At 47.8% G+C, this 23,358-nt stretch overlaps 1 protein-coding gene across 4 annotated transcripts in view; it reads left to right on the top strand.

Annotated features, from left to right (window-relative positions):
• LOC144799917 (anoctamin-10-like) overlaps positions 1-23,358 on the top strand; it is a 394,459-nt gene that overhangs the window by 157,986 nt on the left and 213,115 nt on the right. The gene's annotated exons all lie outside the window — the stretch shown is intronic.

Raw genomic sequence — 23,358 nt, 5'->3', positions numbered from 1 at the left:
GCTCATTGCTAACTGCATGTGCCCTAAGACTTCGGACTTCAAAACTGAACACATGAAAGCATTGTATGACCTCGAAATAAGAAATATAATGGGGATTGACGTAAATTAACAAGCTGGCTAGATATGTTGAAAAGGGAGGACTGTTAAAATCTAGATCGTGGCGTAAACATTATCGGCGCCATCTTGTCTCTTTTCAGATCCATGCGTGCGCGTAAGCAGCAGCCATTTTGAATACCATGATCCCTCTGCCTACTGCCGATAGCCAGCGCGTCTCACCCCCTTACACCCCGGTTTCGCAAGCACACACCACCCCCCCCTTTTCGACAGCCCCCGGTCTCTCCTGCTTGGGCCCTAAACGCACCTCCAGTGCGACCCTGCCTCCGAGCCACATCCCGTGCTGAAACCCCCCACACCCTTTCATCTCATTCATAAAACAGGCCCTTTGATAACCTCTTCCTCCTTGCCCGATTGTTCGGCCCGACCCCAGGCCCTCACTTAGCCCAACAGATGCGGTTTATTGCCTCTACAGTAGGACCTCGCCTCACTTCAAAAGAGCGGGGATTAATCAATGCCCTCACACCCCTAGATCTGATCGATTACCCGCATTTCTGTTCCCAGCGGAATACCCAGCTGCGCGATAGCCATCATGCTGAGATTAGGGGTGGGGACTCCTACTGTAGATATGTGTGGGAGCGGACCTGAACCGGGGATTCCAAAGACGCCTTTCTCCGGACTTCAAAGCATTACTAAGAATGTGTTGCATGTAATAAAGTAATAAACCAGTGTATAAGAGGCCAGGCCTCAGAGATGTCGACAGAGCACCTCGAGAAGATACCCTGTTGTCTGATTTGACGTGTTCTGTTCCGTCGGAAATAAACTCCTGTTTCCTGCCTTCCAGTCTCCGGCGCCTGCCTCTTTATTTGGGTAATCGTGAGTTGGGTGAGAAGCGGCTAACGCCGGGCAAACATAGAAAAGGGGTAAACGACCTGATCTGCCTGAACCCTTTTTCATCATAGTATCCTATGCTGTCAACACCCAGCTCATTCGCTCCCTCACTAAGAACACCCTCACCACCAGACTCAGCTTCCAAGAAGGAATAAAGATGTTGCATCCTGGATGAGCAGCAGCTACCTGAAGCTTAACTCTGAGAAGACCTTGTCCTCGGATCCTCCCCCTCTAAATGGGACAACACATGGTGGCATCAATGCTGTCGCCTCCACCTGCTTCAACTCCTTTTTCAAGACCTTCAAATGGATCCCCCCGAATCAAGAAAGACCGTCACTCACGCACTCATAACCAACGGATTGGTCTATGGAAACGCCCTCTGTGCTGGGATCAACATATCTCTACTCTGCAAGCTCCAGACTATACAGAACACCGCAGCCAGGCTCGTCCTCGGCATCCCCGACACAAACACATCACCCAACACCTACGGGACCTCCACTGGCTCCCCGTCGAGAAGAGAGTAACCTTCAAGATACTCACCCATGCCTACAAATGCCTCCACAACACTGGACCCTAATATCTCAACGAAAGAATCTCCTTCCACGTACCCAGGAGAAACCTCCGTTCCGCCGAGCTCACCCTTGCCGAACCCCCACGCATCTGCAGAGCCCAAACGGGTGGAAGAACCTTCTCCTACCTCGCAGCAAAGATGTGGAACGAGCTCCCAACCAATATCAGATGCGCCCCCACTCTGCACATCTTCAGGAAGACCCTCAAGACCTTGCTCTTCGACTGAACGGAGCTGCACCAATGCGCCTTGAGACCTTTACGGGTGAGTAGCACGCTTCAAATTCCCTGATTGATTGGTGAAAAATTGTTTTTCTAGAATCTTCCCCAGGTAGTGTAAACAAGAAGGGGGTTGGAATTTATTCACATCCTCTAAGGAAGAGAGGATTACTTCAACGGATTTTATCGTCGCTGTTTCATAGAGAACACGTATTTGCAATGCAATAGGTCTTGCTTTAGTTAAATGCAGAGCTATTTATTGGCTTTGCAAATGTAAAAGTAATACGGCGGACAAATATTTTTATTTCTCTATATTCTCTTTTGTAACAAAGGTGGGGCACCGCGCGGCGTGCCGCCATTACTACAAAAGTCAATAAATAAAGTTTTTTTTAAAGTTGTTTTCCCGCTGTATTACTTTTCCATTTGCAAAGACAATAGCTCTGCATTTAACTAATGCGAGACCTATCGCATTGCAAATGCTTGTTTTAAAACTAAACTATCCCCCACCTCTTCTGTTGCACACCTCCGCTGCACCCACCACTATTCAGCATTTACTTTCCTCCCCCACACATTCCACCACCTCCCTATTAAAATTGTTTTTGCATGTTTACCTCTTTTTTTGGGAGGCATAGCAACAGTAAATTGCTGCTAATTTCTGAAAAAAAACTTTGATGCACTTTTTATAATTTCAGTTTATTATTCGAAGATGGGCATCCTCTGTTTTGGAACAGTAAATTAAAACAAAAATGTGGCAGTTGTATCATGATGTATGTGTGCGCATGATTGTTAAAGCATGCACAGAAATACATCATCAAGCTGTGAATGCAATAGCGTCCTGATGTATATGTGTACATGCGTTATGGCACTTTTAGGCATATTCATCAATTTTTATTTTTTTTATTTTGCTGAGGCTGTTCTGTACTGGTAAACAATCATTATTTCTATTTGCCAATGTGAAATAGTTTCTGCAAAAAAATAGTGGCAAAGAAAAAATGTCAGTAACACCATTGAAAGTCGTGACCTATTGCCTTTGCCAATGCTTGTTTCATATATATATCCAGTTTCAGGAAAGATGCAGCCATTGTTCCTCAGTTTATTTATAGTCAAAAAATGCCCTGTACTTGTATCAGATGTATCTTTTTCCCTACTAGTGGCCTATTCTCTCTATCCTATTCGTGTTAAATTTATATTTTGTAAACAAAAATTATAAATGTTGAATTTTGTGCTTAGTTGCCTTTCTGAGCATCTAAAATGTTCTGTTGCAAATACTGTTATAATCTGCTCTCACTGGAAGAGAGGGAGCGGTGTTTATGCCTCTTTCATACAAATTTGTAATCGTTTTCCTGCCATAATTTCATTGGACCACTGCCAGCAGTATATTGAAAGCTGCCTCTTATACCGTTATGTAACTGAATGTCCTGGGTTTCTGTTTTCACGTATTTTTTTAAACAAAAATACAGACTCAAAATGATCTCTTCACATGTCTATTCATTTTTGGAACTGTAAAAATTCAGACAACAGATCTAATTTTAAGCGTGTTTTTCCATCTGGTGATTCACGACTGTCTAGTTAATATCTGGCTGTAGTGCTAGCATATGGAGTTTAACAAGCGGTGGCAAAATCAGTAGGTCTCGCCTGTAATTTTAATTGTATTTATGCAGATTTCACTACACCTGATGAGGCGTTGAAGCACTTTTTGTAGAGTAGCAATCTACTGCAGAACCCAAAAAGGATTAGTGGAGCATTAATGTAGGGAAATATGAGTTCATTTGAGCAGTGGACATTCAAGTCTGTTAGTTGAATTGAATAGGAATATGGGGGATAGAAGAGGGAAGAGTCTGGAAAGTGTTATTTTGGAAAACGTAGTAGTAAGATGAGGTTTGGGATGTGTAAAAGGATATATGATGAAGGGAAGAGTCTCTAGAAAGAGATTATGGATATCATAGTAGTAAAATGAGGTTTGAGTGAGTCAAAGGCAGTATACACAAGGGAAGAATTTAGAAAGGGTTGTTTGGGAGATTATAGCAGTAAAAGGAGGTTTGGAGTGAACCAAAATCCATAAAGCGCGAACTACTCACCCGTAAGGGTCTCAAGGCGCTGGGGGCCATCGTGGAAATTAAGTGAGCTATTGCCCAGAGTCACATGGTGCTGAGCTGCCCCCGGAGCGAGGGATCGAACCGTGAACCCTGTGCTCCGAAGTCATCTGCCCTGGCTGCTGCACCACACCTCTCCACCCGCTGCACCACACCTCTCCACCAAGGAGGGTAGAGTCTAGAAAGCGTTATTTTGGACTTGATAATAGAATGAGAGTGGAGGTAGATGATATATTGAAAGAGAGGTAATAGGGTGAGACAGAGTAGTGCATTGGAGAGAGTCCTGTTACATCTTTTGGCTTAGGAAACGCATATTGCCCACCGTCCCCCGATGGATGCCACACATGTGGACAGGCCATCTTCGAATGGTTTTTGTTTTAGTTTAATAATAAACATTCAAACATTGCTGCTGTGCATACATTTGCCTATGCAGAAGTGAGTTGTGTTGACCGAGCCAGGGAGCTTGGGAGAGCAGGCAAGTGCCAGGGGTACAAATATTTTATAAAGAGTGTGTGGGACCTAAAGGAGGGAGAGAAGAGAAGGGAGCAATGCACTGAATGATAGAAAATGGTTCCTCGTGTACTACAATGCAATGTTGTGATATCAGCAGTGAACTGAAACATCTTTTCCAGTCAAACTACAGTGATCCTGAAATTCTCCTCAGGCGGTACAGATACAAGAATGACGAGGAAAACCATTGAATTAGGAGCAGGGACCAAAGATAGACAAGAAAACCATGGAATTATAAGCATGAGCAAAGGCTTGACACTTAGCCCACTCTGTAAGTCTACATTGTCAATAATAGGTCTGTTTGCTAGCAGACAGCTAAACCTGTGTGTAAGTGTTACCTTTGAACGGGATAATATGTTGTAATGCAGTTCTAATAGCTTCAGATGTGCACACATGCTCTAGTACTACCCATTAACGTTTCCAGATGTCTGTATGATTGCTCCCACCTCCCCCCTAATTTGTATAGTAGTATTTCGGCCCACAGGCTACATGCCTCTTTTCCCTCAGGCCCTAGCGGAACAGATCTCCCCTTTTATAATTGAGTTTGCAAAGATTTTAATTATAAGTGACTTCAATTATTAGGCAAACAAGAACAGTGGAGATCAACCATCTCTAGATTTTACTGACCTGCGCAGCAGTCTAAATCTTATTCAACATGTATCCTCTCCCACCTACCAATCTTTTAGTTTTCCCTATAGCTGCATTGCCATGTATACGGCCAGATCACTTTTTTTTGTGTTCAAATCTTTTTTATTGATTGTTTCCGGAGAACAAAAGAAAAAACAAAACATACAATAAGAATATACGTGACATTGATGGATACAACAGAATGAGGGGCCGATACAAAACATAGAAGAGCATAAAATCTGCATGGCATTTACAATCGGGGAGGAACAGGGTAAAATAAGTAAAATTATAAAGGAGTACAAAGTATACAAAGGTGATGATCAGAGTGTCCTTGAGCATATTCGAGCATAGGCAACATATATGAAGCATCAACACAAGACAGTGACCCACAGGTAGCCCAGAGTTGGAAGAAGTTGGGTCAGCTGGGATAGCATAGAAGGAGCAAGTGCGTATGGGCAGGACAGGCCCAGAGCTGGAATGTAAGTTACGTGGGCCCGGGGATGAGGGAGTGTGGTTAGTTCAAGGAGGTTTCTGTGCGCTAAAGTAATTGTCAAGCGAGACCCACAATTGTCTACGAGAAGGGCGCCATGGGGTGTTTTGGAGTGAGATGTTGTCAGCACCTCCTATTGGTTACCCAGTTTATTCAACATTTGAATGAGACCTTACGAGTGTCTTTCCAGTTATTCAAAACCATCTTTACAGCGGCAGTGATGAGAAGGTCAACTAGGGCCTTATCATTATCAGATAACGAGTCGGCTCTTAGTAAGCCGAAAACCAGGGTGGAGAGCTCTCTGGCAGGGGAGAAGGAGAAGACCTTGGCAAGGAAGGCGAAGATTTTGTCCCAGAAAGAAGTAACACAAACACAATGGAGTAGAAGGTGTTCTAGGTCCCCATCTTTCTCATTACAGTTCCAGCAAGTGGCATTGTCTCTAATGTTGTGTCGGAAGAGGTGTGCCGGTGTCCAGAAAGCTTTATGGAGAAGCCAAAACTTCGTCTGGCAGAGTGTTGGGCTTATTTTGTGTCTCGTGATCGACTCCCAGGTTTTGGACCAATCCAAATCCGAAATCGGAAATGAGGAGTGAGATTCCCAGAACTGAGTTAGATCTTTATTAAGACGTGAGTGCTGTGGTCATAGAAGTTTGTAGAGTTTGGAGACCTGGTGGCCTAATTTGTTAATATTAGCAAGAAAGCTTGGGAGAGAGGGAGACTTTGTGGATAATTTTGCGTTAGTGATCGCTGTCTTAATGTTCAAGAAATAGTAAAACTCCATTCGATCGAGGTTATATTCGGCTTGGAGTTCAGTAAAGGAGAGAGGGCAAGAGTCTCTAAATAGTTGATATGGGAAGAATATACCCTTACTGATCCATTGCTCATTGTGTAGTGGCTTCCCTTTGTAACGTATAGAGGGGTTGCACCATAGCGACTCCCAGTCAGAGCGCCTTATGCTGTTGTTCAAGAGTTTATCAATTTTCAGCAAGGCAAGTCTTGTGTTTTTAAAGATGGACTTCGAACAGTAGGCCGTACACGCCTTGGCAGAGAGGATGGATGCCGGTGCCAAGTTTCTGAAAATGGCTTTTTCTATATTGAGCCAGACAGGAGTGTAGTCATTGGGAGGCGATAGCCAGTAGGAGCCTTGTTTGGCAAGGAAGGTTGTCTGATAAAGTTTGAAATCAGCAAGGTTGACTCCTCCCAGGGATTTATCCAGACGTTGTTTTTTTATGCTGATCCTAGCCTTCTTCCCTTTCCATAGGAACTTAGAGAGGATATTATCTAGTTTGTGGTGGAAGTCATGGGTAGCATTGTAATAAGGTAGTTAACTTGGGGGGAGATCATCATTTTGATGGTCTCGACCCTACCCCACCAAGTTATAAATCGGGGAGACCAGCCATCAAGTTGTGTTTTAATTTTATTTAATGTGATGGATTCATTATGATGTAGGGTTTCAAGAAGGGAGCTGCCAAATTCAATACCCAAATATTTAATGAAGCCGGTCTGCCATGTGAGACCCGAGCTTCCTAGCATGTCTCTGGTGCCATGTATGTTTAGGGGTTTGACCTCAGATTTGTCCTGGTTTAATTCATAACCAGAATGTGTAGAATATTTCTCAATAGACGACATCAGGGCTTCGATAGAGGTCTCTGGGTCTTCCGTGACAACTAAAATATCGTCCGCGTAAGCCGCCAATTTCACCTGTGTGTCCGCGAAATGAACTCCGCTATATCTTTATTTTGCTTAATGTCTGCTAATAACGGTTCAAGGGCCAGGAGAAATAGAGCCGGCGACAGGGGGCAGCCTTGTCTGGTGCCTTGTTCTAAGCAAAATGGGTTTGAGAGGGTGCCATTGATGGCGATTCGGGCTGTTGGAGAGGAATAAAGTGCCATTACCGTATTAATGTAGGAATTGCCCAGATTAAAGATTCTCATGGAGTGCTGTAGGAAAGACCAAGAAACTCTATCGAACGCTTTTTCTGTGTCCAGGGTGATGGCAACAAGGGGGGCAGATACAGTTTTGGCTTTCTCAAGTATGTGGCACAATAACCTTGTATTATCGTTGGACAATCAGTATTTTAAGAAGCCCACTTGAGAATTGCTAATTAACTTAGGGAGGACGGCACTGAGTCTGCTAGCCAGTATCTTCGCGTAAATTTTGCAGTCCAGATTTATAAGTGAGAGAGGCCGATCATTTTTAGTTAGGAGGGGGTCTTTACCTTCCTTTTGGATAACGATTATAGTGGCTTCACCCTTTGTGTCTCAAACTAAGTGCATATTTGAAAACAAACTGCATGTAACTAACAGAGCCCCCGCCAACAATTGTGTGCATGTTTTAAACTAGAATTTAGTGACTGGGAACTGTCCCTTTGATGTTTTAAATGTTAACTGTATGCTGCCATTCGATATTGGCATTTTTAAAGACATTGAACAACAAAAACATTAGTGATGTGGGGGAAGCTGGATTATTCGTCGATTGGGCCTAAGCCAGATTGAAGGCCCTTATAATACTGTTTAGTGTCTAGTTTGTAAATGTTTACTTTGTTGAAGATTTATATAGCGTCCCCTTGACATTAAGAAATGTGAGCGCTTTACATAAACACAAAGTACCTTACCCACAAATACAGTAGTAGAGCCTAAATTAATTTAGACGAATAATATACAGTGGCAAAAACTATTATACAGGGATGTGCTCTGTTTTACTATGCCGCTGCAAATACATCACAGGAGCAATGTTTTCCATTGCATGTCTTCCTGCTATGTGCGTCCTTCCCCACTTCTGGTAAATAAATAAATAACTTGGCCACAACAAGGGTAACTTTGTCACAACATAAACAAGCATTGGCATAGCCAAATGTCTCGTATTTAGTTATGCAGCACAATATCCTTGGTGCGACAACATTAACTGTTGCATGGTTAAACACTTATAAGGTCCCAAAGGCGAGACTTGTTGGCTATGCCAATGCTTGTTTCCTCTTTCTATGTGTGCTGTATTTAGAGGACAATGCCTCATGGATTGTTTTTGTGCAGGAAGGTCCTTCCTGCACAGAAATTATCCTGGCTGCAATGCAGGCACTCTTGCACTATGGCGCAAGGGTGCCTGCGTTGGCACTAGGCAGCAGTTTGTGCTCCAGCGCAAGGAAAAGACTGAAATGCTCCGCATGTTAACCTGCCCTTTCCCTTTCCCTTTCAAGCAGGCCAGCACAGCGCTACACGAAAGTTTGATTAATATGCCCCCTAATGTACAGTAAACAATTTAGAAATTATGTCATGTTCTTTGGATAGATTTCGATGTCTAGATTGTCCTTCACATATATCACATTCAGATACTTATATAGCTTTGGTACCTCAATATGATACTAGATACGCGTATTTATGTGTGGGCTGTTTGCCTGAGTGTGCACACACCTGGCAGGAAAGGTGGTGTGAATAGGCACACTAGGGTATTTTAGCATAAGACAGCAAACCCCTTAGGGCTTGCCTTGAACCCCAACTTGCATTTGGCTGCTCTCCTGTGCGAAGACTTAAGTTAAGCATGTCCTCAGACCTGAAATTGTTTACGTTGTCTGTGTAATTTCTGTGTCTGAATTTCTATTTTTATATCATTTATAGCTTTATCTCGGAATGTAACTTAATCATATTATATACTGTGTATATAGCTAATAGGATCTTATGTGTACATATTTACCATGTAACGTGCTCAGACACAGTATGCCAGGGTTATGATGGACTAGATAAAAAATAAATAAACATAAATTAAAAATCCCTGCTCTTGACGGGAGCCTTGAAGGCCCTGATGTGGGGATGCTATCCCAGACTGTGGAGCTTCTCAAGGCGTCCTTCAAGGGCTGAGTGCTCAGAGTGCTAGCACAGATACTGACAGCTCGACTCCAGCCATACTGAGTGAGCCTGTATCCTATCTCACAAGTAGCACATAGTCAGGTTTCACCCCACAGTCTCAAAGCTCTTGCACATGCTTTTTTAGTTATTACAGACTTTAAACTGGCAAACAATCAGTTTTATGGTTTGCATTGGCCCATGCCCCAAGCAATTCAGGATGCATCTACATATGAATACCTACCAGCAACAAAAAGCATGCTTTTAATAATCTGATAGAGACTACTAGCCGCATATTCCTTAACGTAGAATTATCCCCAGGCGTGAGACTGGATCTGGAAACTTTTAGCCCAGCATCCCTGCGTGCCGGGGAAGGCATCATGCGGCTCCGCCCAGGCGTCGCCCGCGCACGTGACATCAGCGAGGTCACTTAAGTCCCACCCTGGCGCGCCTACGTCAGTTTTTTCCTTTTCCGCGTGCAACGCGGATGCGGTTCATGCTCCGGGCCTGTTTAGGCCTTTCCCTTCTATCCTTACTTGTGTTGGGAACAGTGTGCGGATGCCTTCGAGACTTGTTCATCTTGTGGTCGCTTGATGTCGCGACTCACCTTCACCTCATTTGCATGTGGTGCTTTGCTGAGGATCACAGCTCCACTGATAGTGAGGTGTGCTAGCGGTTGAAGCCGATGTCGCAGCGGGAACGCCGGATGAAACTTCTCTCGGCTCGCATGTCCAAGTCGGCTTCGTCGCCTCGCTCAACCTCTGCAGAAGGTTTTAGGAGCGACTGTCACCGTCGTCGTCCTCATCCCTCTCCTGTGCCGCAAGAGTGTTGCTCCCCTGTGGGTAAGTGTCGCAGTTTGTCCCCCAGGGCTGGTTGCCGGCCTGTTGGGGGTGTGGGCTCTCCGCGGGTGATGCGGCCCCGCGTGTCGTCCCCCTGTCCACCGTTTCCCGGTGAGGGGGCGTCGAGAGCCCAGAAGGAGGCATATGCGGCGGCTTTGCAGGCCTTGCTGGTTCCTCCTCCTTCCCCTCCTGGGACGTCAGTGGATCCCTTGCTTGGTGCGCGGCCTTCCGGGCGTCGCCGGCGGCTCCGGCCCCGGCGCCGACTGGTTCGGATCCAGGCTTGGAGGATGTGGTGCCGTTGGGGTGCGGCCCTTCGGGGGTCCCTCCTTCGGACCATGGTGCCCTGGCTTCGCGGAAAACTCCTACAGGAGTCCCTGTGGTGTCCTGGGAGGTCGCGGGGGCTCGGGTCGCATCCCCGAGCCCCTCTCGGCCCTTTGACAAGGTGATCCTGTCTAAGGCCGAGGTGAAGCCGCTACGGCGCCGGCAGCTGCTGGCCCTGGCGGTGCCACAGGGGTCGTGGACCCCCCTCATCCCATCATGTGTCGAGGCTGGCGGGGGACCCTTCGTCCCTCCCCGGGCCCCTCTCATTCCTCTGCGCAGGAGGCTGCCTTGTCGGAGGTCGAGTCGAGGCCAGCGGCGCCCCAGGTGTCGGAAGGCCCATCTCGTCCTCTTGTTGGTCGAGGCAGGCGGGGGACACCTAGTCGGTCCCCGGGTCCCTCTCGTCCCTCCGCGCAGATGGATGCCTCACCGGAAGTCAAGTCAGCCTTGGCGCCGCTGTGGGAATCAGTGTACCTCTCTCATTCCCCCATGGGTCGAGGTTGGCGGGGGACCCCTTATCGCTCCCCGGTTGCTTCTCGTTCCTCCACGCAGGCGGCTGCCTCGTTGGAGGTTGAGCCGGCGCCGTTCGGCACTGCCCCTTGACTGCCTGGGCTCCATCCCAGCCCCCGGCACCATGTGAAGAGGTGAAGGCCTGTCCGGCGTCTCCTGTGGTGTTGGATGACGACGATGTACTGCTCCAGGTTGCGGATTCTACTGGACAGGCGTCAGACCGCGCATTCGTCCTCGGACGTCCCCTCTTCTCCAGAGGTTACGCGACTGCTGGTGTCGTCCTCACCAGAGACGGGCGCCGCCTCGTGGATTTCTCCCCAGCGTCATCGAAGGACGGCTCCCTGCCGTCGCCGCGGCCGCGGTTTTCGTCAGAGGAACTGCAAGTCGCCCACTCTTCAGCGCCTCTTTCTCCCTGTCGGGCCTGGCCCTTGCCCACTCCGGCTGGCTTCGGGGACGGCCACCTTAGTTTGCAGCCGTTGCTCAAGGAGGAGCTTCTTTTCCACCGCGGGGCCCTACGGAGGGGGTTGCGGCCTTCGCTCGCGCTGTTTCCACGCCTGTGGGAATTCTGCGCATGGGAGATCCGGCTGCCCAGATCATCTTTTGGAGGTTTTTCACCAGGGCTCTGGTGGAAGGGGGCTGCTGCTCCCCTTTGAAGGTTTGCTCGATTCATCTCTGACGGGGACTTGGGGGCGCACCAGCACGGGGGATCCGGTGCCCCAACTCCTTCGACACCTTCCAGCGCTGCGTGACCCGGCGTGTCTTTTTCTCCACCCCTCTGCCAGTGGGCCCCTGTTGCGGAAAGCCTTTCCTTCCCTGCCTTCGCTGTTGGCTCTACCTTCCCGGGAGGCCCGCTGGCTAAACTCTTGGGGCCGCAATATGTTTGCGTCGACCAGTGCGGCTCTGCGGGCCCTAAACACTTTATGTGTTTTGGCTACGGCCACCTCTTGTTTGTGGGACTCAGCGGAGTCCCTTGGATCTGCAGCTTCTAAGGAGGGTGCTGGTGTTGATTTGCAGCACCATGCGTTAGATGACCGGGAGCTGGCGGCGTTTATTCTGCGCTCCGCTCTGGACATCTCGGAGGTGCAGGGTCGTGCCATGGCTTCTTGGGTGGCCCTTCACCACCATGCGTGGCTTCGGGACAGTGTGTTCCCAGAAAATGTGCGGGAACAGCTGGTGGATCTTCCCTTTGACAGCACCCTTCTGTTCCACTCCCTGGCGGACTCAGCCATCCGGAGGTTCTTGGCGGGGCTTCGTCCTCCTCCTCCTCCTCCTTCCCCCCCTCAGTGACTGGTGAGTTGGACTAGCTCTTGATGGTGCTCTTCCTTTTTGGGCGCGTCGCCCTCGTTGTTGTAGTTCTGTGTGTATTATGGCCTCTCAAGCCCTCCTTGTTGAGGCTGTGGTTCTGTTGGCTGCTGGACTGCCATTCTTTGCTGTGTGTGTTTTTGCTTACCTGCCCCAAATTGGCCTGAGATTAGGCCTTCTGTTTTTTCTCTTGGGCTGCTTGATAAGCCTTCTGCAGGGTTTTTCCCCTCGACTTTTTTGTGTTGTCCTCTGCTGTGGAAGTTCTTCCAAAGAGGGATCCCATGTCTTGGGACTTAACTTACCCTATGTGGGGTATTGGTAGCTGTTATATAGCTTATGCTGTGATGGGGGTTGTGGTCGCCTTCGGGCCTCTGCTCTCCATGGCGTTCATGTACGTTGCAGGTGCAATTTCCCCTTGCTGGATTAAACTGTCTTGGTGGTGCCCCAGGGTGTCTTCCTCGGGGTCGCTGCGCTGTGTGCTAGGTCTGACCTGCTGTTCGGCGACCTAGCATCGTGGCTCTGGTTCTGCTTCTTGAGTCGTGTGCACGGACCCCTCGCTGCGGTGTGTCCGGGCCCTTCTTCATGCTCTCTATCTTGGAGGCTGAGATGGTGTGTTCCTCCTTCTTTTTTTCCTGGTGTTACCTGGCTGGTCTTCCGGGGGGCCACGGGCTGTTCTTCCTGCTTCCGGCTGCTTTCTTGCTGTCGGCGCCGTTCTGTCTGGTCTGCTGCCTTCCGACTGTGGTGGGCCCGCCTTCTTTTCCCTTGTTTCCTTGGACCCTCTAGGTTATTCTTTTCCTCTTCCTTGCCCTGGCATTGTTTGGAGGTTCTGTTGCCTTGTAGGGGCGTGGGGTGCTTCGGCCTCCCCTTGCTTGCCTTTGGTTCCTCTGTTGAAGGTGAGCAGGCTTCCTTTCTTCTTTTCCTTTCTTCTTCCCACGCCCCCCTTGGGGTCGGTGGAGTTCTGCTTGCAGGGGCTCCCCCTTGCCTGGGGGGGACAAGGCTTTTCGCTGGTCTGTTGGGCTAGCCCCCTGTGGGAACCTCTGTTATGTCCAGGCTGCTGAGGTCCTTTCGCAGACCCTTCTTCCCCGGGGGTATGGCTAGGGTATCTATTCTACGTTAAGGAATCTGCGGCTAGTAGTCTCTATAAGATGTACGAGTTACTTACCTTCAGTAATGATGTATCTGGTAGAGACGATTCTAGCTGCAGATTCCTTCACAGCCCGCCCTTCCTCCCCGTTCTGCGAGGACCTTTCGTTGGTCGTCTGCACTCACCTCCCGGGAGTGGCTATGTCTCCGGAGGGTGCATTCCTTGTTCTTTGACAGACTTTATGTTCTGTTTCTGGTTCCTTCCTCCTCTATTGGCGCTTTGGAGGATGGATCTAGGAATACTTCGGTGCCCCTCTGTTCTGGCTGTTCCAGGTTGGAGGCTTGCCTTTCCTCTCGTTCTGATTCAAAAGGGGGTGGCAATGGACAGAGTATCTGAATTAAGCAGAACACTCCTACCCAGTCAAAAGATCAGGGCTTGATCCATCACCGATTTTTAGCTCACTGCACCATCCCAGTTCAGAACCTGGCTACATGCAAATTAGTCTGACCCTGGCCCAGTGCATCATGGGAACAGGGCAGACCAAACTACCAAGCCAATTCTTTACCGGAAAGGAAACAAGCTTCCGGGGACCGGTTTCTGGCATTACAGCCGTCTTCGGCCCGGCTTGCTTGAATCCTGATGGTGCAGTGAGCAAGGGACTCACATCTGAGCATACCCTTCCACAATTGTGGTGGCCAAAACGATTCAAAAGGGGGTGGTGATGGACAGAGTATCTGAATTAAGCAGAACACTCCTACCCAGTCAAAAGATCAGGGCTTGATCCATCACCGTTTTTTAGCTCACTGCACCATCCCAGTTCAGAACCTGGCTACATGCAAATTAGTCCGACCCGACCCTGGCCCAGTGCATCATGGGAACAGGGCATAGGAGTGTTCTGATTAACTCAGATACTCTATCCATCACCACCCCCTTTTTGTAATTATTTTGGCCACCATGAGTGCGGAAGGGTATGCTCAGACATGAGTCCCTTGCTCATTGCACCATCAGGATTCAAGCAAGCCGGGCCGAAGACGGCTGTAATGCCAGAAACCGGTCCCCGGAAGCTTGTTTCCTTTCCAGTGAAGAATTGGCTTGGTAGTTTGGTCTGCCCTGTTCCCATGATGCACTGGGCCAGGGACAGACTAATTTGCATATAGCCAGGTTCTGAACTGGGATGGTGCAGTGAGATAAAAAACGGTGATGGATCAAGCCCTGATCTGTTGACTGGGTAGGAGTGTTCTGATTAACTCAGATACTCTGTCCATCACCACCCCCTTTTTGTAATTATTTTGGCCACCATGAGTGTGGAAGGGTATGCTCAGACATGAGTCCCTTGCTCATTGCACCATCAGGATTCAAGCAAGCCGGGCCGAAGACGGCTGTAATGCCAGAAACCGGTCCCCGGAAGCTTGTTTCCTTTCCAGTGACGAATTGGCTTGGTAGTTTGGTCTGCCCTGTTCCCATGATGCACTGGGCGAGGGACAGACTAATTTGCATATAGCCAGGTTCTGAACTGGGATGGTGCAGTGAGATAAAAAACGGTGATGGATCAAGCCCTGATCTGTTGACTGGGTAGGAGTGTTCTGATTAACTCAGATACTCTGTCCATCACCACCCCCTTTTTGTAATTATTTTGGCCACCATGAGTGTGGAAGGGTATGCTCAGACATGAGTCCCTTGCTCATTGCACCATCAGGATTCAAGCAAGCCGGGCCGAAGACGGCTGTAATGCCAGACACCGGTCCCCGGAAGCTTGTTTCCTTTCCAGTGAAGAATTGGCTTGGTAGTTTGGTCTGCCCTGTTCCCATGATGCACTGGGCCAGGGACAGACTAATTTGCATATAGCCAGGTTCTGAACTGGGATGGTGCAGTGAGATAAAAAACGGTGATGGATCAAGCCCTGATCTGTTGACTGGGTAGGAGTGTTCTGATTAACTCAGATACTCTGTCCATCACCACCCCCTTTTTGTAATTATTTTGGCCACCATGAGTGTGGAAGGGTATGCTCAGACATGAGTCCCTTGCTCATTGCACCATCAGGATTCAAGCAAGCCGGGCCGAAGACGGCTGTAATGCCAGAAACCGGTCCCCGGAAGCTTGTTTCCTTTCCAGTGAAGAATTGGCTTGGTAGTTTGGTCTGCCCTGTTCCCATGATGCACTGGGCCAGGGACAGACTAATTTGCATATAGCCAGGTTCTGAACTGGGATGGTGCAGTGAGATAAAAAACGGTGATGGATCAAGCCCTGATCTGTTGACTGGGTAGGAGTGTTCTGATTAACTCAGATACTCTGTCCATCACCACCCCCTTTTTAGGTTTCGGCTGGAGGGCGGAGCTCTTAGCTCCGCCTCCAGAGAAATCTCTTGATTTCCAGTAAGGAGAATGGAATACGCCCCCCTGTCCCATTGGCTAGCTCCATAAATGGAGGCTAGCCATTGGAATAGAGATCTGTCCGTCAAGGCCGGACCAGATTCGGGGGCGTTCCCGAGATTTTTTCCCAGGGCGGAGTTACGTTTTTGCCCGTTCCCTCCCCTTTCACTGATGCGCTGTCCATTCCCGCCCCCTCCGTGTGCCTTTCCGCCCCCCTCGCTGTCCTGTGCACGTTTCCCGCCGTCCGTGTCCTCTCCCGCCCCCTCCCGCCCCCTCCCGCCGTCCGTGTCCTCTCCCGCCCCCTCCCGCCGTCCGTGATTCAGATTTGCTGTCCATTCCCGCCTCCTCCCGCCCCCTCCCGCCGTCCGTGTCCTCTCCCGCCCCCTCCCGCCGTCCGTGATTCACATTTGCTGTCCATTCCCGCCTCCTCCCGCCCCCTCCCGCCGTCCGTGTCCTCTCCCGCCCCCTCCCGCCGTCCGTGATTCACATTTGCTGTCCATTCCCGCCTCCTCCCGCCCCCTCCCGCCGTCCGTGTCCACTCCCGCCCCCTCCCGCCCCCTCCCGCCGTCCGTGTCCACTCCCGCCCCCTCCCGCAAGGCAGGCCGCATACAGACAGCAAAGTACCCTTCTGAATGTGTTCTTTACAGCACAGAAATAATATTTACACAAACCACAGCCCGCCTCCTCAGAGCAGGCACCGGCCGCAAGATGGATAGCTTAGCTGGGCTCTACTGAACGCAGCAGATACGCGGATTCTTACCATGCCGATGTGTGGTTTACTCGGCCTGCCGGCTCAAATTGGAGCTGCTAACTGTACAAATACACTTATTTATGGTCTGCGAGACTCCATTTTCCCCCCTTCAGCGTCCTGAGTAAGTACGCATTTAACATGCCTGGAGACAGGCCGTAAAACGGATTTTGGCTAAGCCTCCTGCTTTCATAAATCATTTTTTCAGCCTTTAAGCTGAGTGCATCTGATTTCCGTAACACGTTTCACAAGCTAGTTTAAGCTCGGGATACCAGAGTTTGAGATACCAAAATCTTGTCTTGGCCTTTTGTAAGTAAGCAATAAGCTGCTGCGTCACTCTTGAAGTGGGTGGGTTGGACAATTGGTCATGGACGGATTGCATGCGCCACATATGCTGGACGCGTTCCACATGTTGGTGTTTTCGAGCTCAATTCGACTGATGTGTAAGTTTTATGTTAAAAAAACAACCCACAGCAAACCTAATTTAAATATTTAAAATTCGCGTTAGAGTAGTCTTGAACGGAATACATTGAGCATTGTATTGTATTGTAATTGCATTTATATAGCGCTTACTACCCCTGACGAGGCGTCGACGCGCTTTTTCGGCGAGTAGCACATTTCTGAACCAAAATTAGTCTCTGACCAACATTTTTGATCGCCATTGGAGAAGTCCCCCAGTGAGTTAGGAGCCAGCAATATTTTCCACTTCTAAAAGCCACCACGTCGTTTATGGCCAGCCTGCTCATTTGTGAACTATTTGTAAAAACATTTCAATAAAGAGCACGGAACGGTCAGAAGTGTTTTTATTTTACCATGCTTGACTTTCTTAGACTTCAGCCAGTCAACCAGTAATGACCGAAAGCATTTTATGATGATGTAATGGAATGTGGAATAGAAAAGGGTGGGTGTTGCATCCCTGGTGATTTCAACTATAGTCTGAGCGTCAGGTAATCAAACATAGCTACCCGTGGGAGAAGCATTTGGTTTCCCTGTGGTTATCAATTGGGAAGGGACAAAAAAGCCTTCAGTCATTTAATAGATGGGGACAAATAGCGTCATACAAACTCAATAAGGCTTTTTAAAATGAAACACCTTCGCTTCAGTGATTACATTCATTAATAAATACCATCCATCATAATATGGAATTATATAAGTATGCAAATGCATTCAATAATTTGTGCTGGAAAGGGCCCACTTACCTATCCCACCTAGCTGCAGTTGCTTCCGAGATGGCAACTACCTTCCAAGGCTGTTTGTGAAGCTTGGTCTGTAAGATTGGGGGGGGGGGGTTATATTCAGACTTTCTAACAAACTAAATTACATTATACGACAAGCAGGGCGCAAGGGATTGGTAGGGGAACTAAGTGAGAGAAAACATTATTTTGTAAAATAGCCAACATTGTTGAAGACTTCCAAAACAGAAAGGGAAATGTGTGTACGCGTGTCTGTCTGTGTGCAATAAAAATTCCTGTTGAAATCTGACAGACACTACAGTACCCGACTGAAAGCAGCTGTACCCAACTATTTAGCAGAACATACATTTATTGGGGAGGGGGGTTGGGAGGTGTAACACCCCAACCGCCCCTCCCCTCCCCCAGCTATGCCCCTGCTGACCCATATGAGTCAGTTCATTAATTACGCAACCCAGCCAACATGGCCTGTTGGATAATACATTGTGAACGTTTACACTACTCCTTTCTTCCACCTAATGTCTGTCAAAAACGCCTCTGTTCGGGGATTCACTTGCAAACAAGCATTTACAATGCAACGGTTTCGACTTTGGAAAAATTTGAGCTATTGGCATTGTAAATGACAAAATTTGTATTTATGTGTTGGTTTTGAAAACAGATAAATAAATGGCATTGTCATTTACATTGCCAATAGGTCTAACTTTTCCAAAGGCGAAACCGTTGCATTGTAAATGCTTGTTGTAATTATTTTGGCCACCATGAGTGTGGAAGGGTATGCTCAGACATGAGTCCCTTGCTCATTGCACCATCAGGATTCAAGCAAGCCGTGCCGAAGACGGCTTTAATGCCAGAAACCGGTCCCCGGAAGCTTGTTTCCTTTCCAGTGAAGAATTGGCTTGGTAGTTTGGTCTGCCCTGTTCCCATGATGCACTGGGCCAGGGACAGACTAATTTGCATATATCCAGGTTCTGAACTGGGATGGTGCAGTGAGATAAAAAAACGGTGATGGATCAAGCCCTGATCTGTTGACTGGGTAGGAGTGTTCTGATTAACTCAGATACTCTGTCCATCACCACCCCCTTTTTGTAATTATTTCCTCTCGTTCCTTACCTCCCTCCCTCTCGGTTATTAAGGGTCCTGGGGCCTATGCTAACCTCTGAGTTGGGGTCACCTGGTCATGCCTTGACCTTTGGCCCTTGGGCGGTTGTCGCACTCTGTGCCGGGTTTGCCTTGGAGGTTGTCGTTCCCTGTTTGTCTGGGAACTGGTGCCCCATCATTATTCTTGGTTGGGGTCATGGCCCTGCTACATGTTACTGTGACATTTTTGCTCATGTTCCTTGTCGCAAGGGGATGGGAGGGCGGGCTGTCTACATGCTGGCAGGGTAGCTGCTCAGGGTTGCGCTATGTTCTTCCTTCTTTCCTTGCCTTTGGGTACTGCAGTGTTGACGCTGCTCCTTATGGCGTTGTTTGTCACCATTAATTTTTCTAATTTTTCTGCTCTTTTGCACACTGTTCCCATACTCCCACAGTTTTGTCTGATGGCGCCGCGTTGTGGTGCGGAAAAGTTCTCCGAAGAAAACTGAAGTAGGCGCGCCGTGGTGGGACTTATGTGACCTCGCTGACGTCAACCACTCAGGTTTGGGACCCCTGAGTGGTTGCAAACTCTTGATTAGTTACTAACCTATGAGTTGGGCTGGTCACTGAAGGACTGTTCCCTGTGGGACAGCTTCTACTTTGGGAATCATGTTGGGTGGCCTCGATGTGTAATTTGTCACTTCCTCTGGAATATTCACAAATAGATTTTGTTTTTTTAAAGATGGACCTTTTCCTTTTTTGGACACTGGCTGGATATTTTTCCAAAAATATCCTGCCTGTTCCTTGCAGGCTCCATCCACCCTTGTATTTTCAGTGACCTGTTTAATTAATACTCATTAGACTGGTTCTTTTGCAACTCTGGCGAATGGACAATTTGCATTGCAACGATTTGACCATAGGTTGCATCGCAAATTGCATTCCAGTTGGTAACACCACTGGATGGGCTCGGGGATTGTACATCAGATCCTAAATCCTGTTGGCTGCACTTAACCCTCGGCATTTGGCTGCTGATGCAAGGATTTGCGAATACATCATGCACACCTTGCCCGCATAAGTCACCTAAACAAAAACAAAATCAGTCTCTGTACTCCAGAGAGGCCCTCGAGAACTCCTCCAACAAGCTGCCTCTCAGAGATAATTTATTTTCCATTCAGTGGAAGCACGTCTGTTGACCCCAGTCCGGCCAATCAGCAGCCTGTAATGACAGTGAGAAGTGAGTAATGCTCTGCGAGGAGACCTGACAGATGCCTGCTCCCCGGAAGTGGACCGGAGGGGGTTGCAGCCTTGCGGGATAGCGGTGACTCATTGGTGAGTCACGCACTATAAACCGGCACGCGGGAAGGACAGACGAGCAGGCCATGTGAAAAAACACAGGAAAAAGATACCAACTTCTGGATGAAAGGACGAAAGGTTATGGCAGGGAACGTATGGTGGGGAGCGAGCATCATACATTCTGAATACCGTTAGGAGTTCTGTAAAAAACAACACATCTAAAGGAACAATAGAAGAAGCGCGGCCCGGTGGCTGCAAATGTTAAAGTCCATCTAGCGTTTACCTAACGGGAGCGAGCAGCGGCGGGCGCGATAATTGCTAACAGATGGCGCCGCTGCTCGCTTCCGAAAGGCAAACGCCGCACATGCACTAGGGTTGATTGGAAACAGTGCAGAACACGCACCAGTTTCCGCAAAAGCCCAGAGTGATTTAAAAAGGTCACTCCAAAGCATCACTTGCGCGCTGCGTAGGCAAGACCTAAAAATGTAGCGCCCTGCTAAAAAACGGAAATACTGTTTACAAATTTCTTACAAATAAGATAAATGAGTACTTGCTGAAGCTTATTTATTTATTATTAATGAAGTGTGTGTATTTGTGTAAAACATATTATAGTGCCAAGCCCGAAAAAACAAGCACAGATATAAAGGTAATAAGTATGTGTTCCTACAAAGTATCCAATTTAGTTTCAATACAGTGTGTGTACTAATTTTAAAAGTATCTGGTTTTCAGCAAAAAAGAGCGAAGGAAATTATGAAATGATGCTGCTGCCTCAATTAAAGAAAATCTAATATTAAGCCAAATTCAGCTGCTCTTTCACATGGAGCACAACATCTGCTTTTCTCAAGAAAATAGTAAAAAGCAAACATCCCTGCATTGTGTTAAAGCTGTCTGTTTTTTCTGCAGCAGTGACCTGTGCGGGTAAGAGCGGTGGGGGGGGGGGGGGGGGGGGGGGGGAGGGGATTTCGACAAGGAAAGATTAATTATTTATTTAATTTTGCCTCGTGGTCGTCTCTCAAATCTCCCCCAGCCCAGTCCCACTGCTCTTACCTGCATGGGGCGCTGTGCTTTTCAATGGGAAGAGATCTTATCTTTTAGTTTTACAGTCCCTGAACTATCGACAGTGAATGTGGCTTAAATAGTGTAAATAGACAAAGATCACCATATGTTAGGGTGATGCCAAGACATAAATGACAACTTCAGAAACATTGTAACACATTTACCCCTTTTTCGGTATGTGGATAGAAAACTGATTTTGCCAGAATAACAGGATGTTAAGCAGAGGCCGTCATTCTAACCTGGTTTCCTGTGTAGTGCATTACATTACAATGCATTGTACTATGCCTTTTCCTTTGAGGCACTAGAGTTAAAGCGTTAATGCTCCTGCAGAGCCTGAGACCAGGAAGGAAGCAGCAGAACATAACGAGTTCAGGGAGGAGGAGGAGGAAGAGGCTGGGAGGGATGGTGTAGAAAAAAGACAGACTCCAGGCCGGGTGACAAATCATAGCAGTTGAGCTCCTGAAGCCTCGAGGACTGCGCTGTGAGAACAGCAGTTCATATAAGGAGCGCGGAATCCCTCCACGCTCGTTATTGCTGAGGCACTCCATAAGCGAATGTAGCAACGACGAGCATGGGAACTAGAGCGCTTTGATGTGGAAACAGGAACAGGAGTACTTCCAAGTGGAATAAAAAAACAAGCATGCCAAGCTGTTAAAAGAAACGAAACAATAAAACAAGATAGAGTGATGTAATAAATTATACAATTAAAACATAAGATAGCGTGCTTTCGTTGTTTTTACTCACATAGTTGAACAAAAATAAACAGCATTGCTCGTAAGATATTGAATTCCCCCGCGGCAGAGGTTTGTCGGGTCCTTTTGAGTCTCTGCTGGGGCCGGGTATTGTTGAAAATGACTACCTAGGATATTCTGGGTGCGGTGGAGGGGCTAGGGGAAGAGATAAAGAAAGCAGATACAAGCAAAACTGACTCCGAGTTGGCAGTGAAAAAGGAGCCGCCTGAAAGTGTTAATGCTTCTGCAGAGCCTGAGCCCAAGCCCAGGAAGGACGCAGCAGGAACGAGTCCAGGGAGGAGGAAGAGGCTGGGAGCGCCGGTAGGGGAAAAAGATAGCCCCAGGGTTGGGACAAAACTCACTGCAATTTAGCTCCTGCTGCCTCAGTTACTGCGCTGCTACTCATGTTACACACTGCTGTCGATAACAACCATTGCGGACAATGAATACTAACTGTAACAGAAATGCGTTTTACTTCTGCGGGTCACAGAAGCCAAACAGCATATTACACAGTATGGCCGATAAAAACACCACAGTTGATAAATACTAACTGTAACACAAATGCGTTTTACTTGGGCAGGTTACAGAAGCCAAACAGCATGTTACACGACGCGGCCGATAAAAAATAAACACTAATACGTTTTACTTGGTGAAATTACAAAGATCTTTAAAGTAAAGCGTTTTTAAATAACAAATATTACCTCTGCAGCGTCACGGGTTGCTGAAGCGGGAGACATATCGTGCCTCCTACAACAACTACAAACCAAGGTGGGGGTGCAGAAGCCGGACAGCATGTTGTGCCTGCTTCAGCAACTAACAAAGAAGACATTAATTAACTAAATAATGCTCACTAACTGTTAATGAAACCTGCCGAGTAAGGACACATGTAAAAGGAGCTGTCCTCATTGGAGGTAACAACAGAAGAGAGGGAGGTACTAAACAGGGAGAAGGAAGGACTATTTTACAGAATAAACCAATGAAACTTCAAGATTTCCAAAAGACACTGCAAGGAGGCAATAAAATATATGGGCGGAACAAGGGCAGACCTTAAAGCCCATTCCTGAATACAGCATGTCTCGAAGAGACAGCGCAAGCGCTGCCTAGGCAAGACCTACATATAAAAATAGAACCTTTCCTTTTCTTCTTGAATCGCATCCTGTTTTCCTTAAAGGAAAACCGGCTACTTTAAAAAAAAAAAACATTGCTTTATTGAAAAGCAATCACAGACATGGTGGTCTGCTGGCCCCCGCAGGCCATCATCCCTGTGATTTTTGTGATTCCCAATGGGTTGCAAATTGAGATATACCTCATTATTATTAATGAAGTAGGTCTATGTGTGATCCATTGGGACTCCCAATGTGTGTGAAACACACATTTGTACATGGGTATTTGCATTTACCCAAAATTCGCTATTTGGTAATCGCAAAGCCTTCCCTACGTACATCTGGCACTAGTTTTCACCACATAGCTCGACTGCAGCCAAGCACATTGCTAGTCCTGAAAATGCTCTGGCACCTCAACCTAAATTAATAGCTATCAGGTTCTTAGGGCGATTGCA

Source organism: Lissotriton helveticus, chromosome 12 (assembly GCF_964261635.1).
Source record: "Lissotriton helveticus chromosome 12, aLisHel1.1, whole genome shotgun sequence".
In the NCBI taxonomy this organism is placed as follows: domain Eukaryota; kingdom Metazoa; phylum Chordata; class Amphibia; order Caudata; family Salamandridae; genus Lissotriton; species Lissotriton helveticus.
Note: the sequence above shows the minus strand (reverse complement) of the source record. Positions and strands in the feature narration are given on the sequence as shown.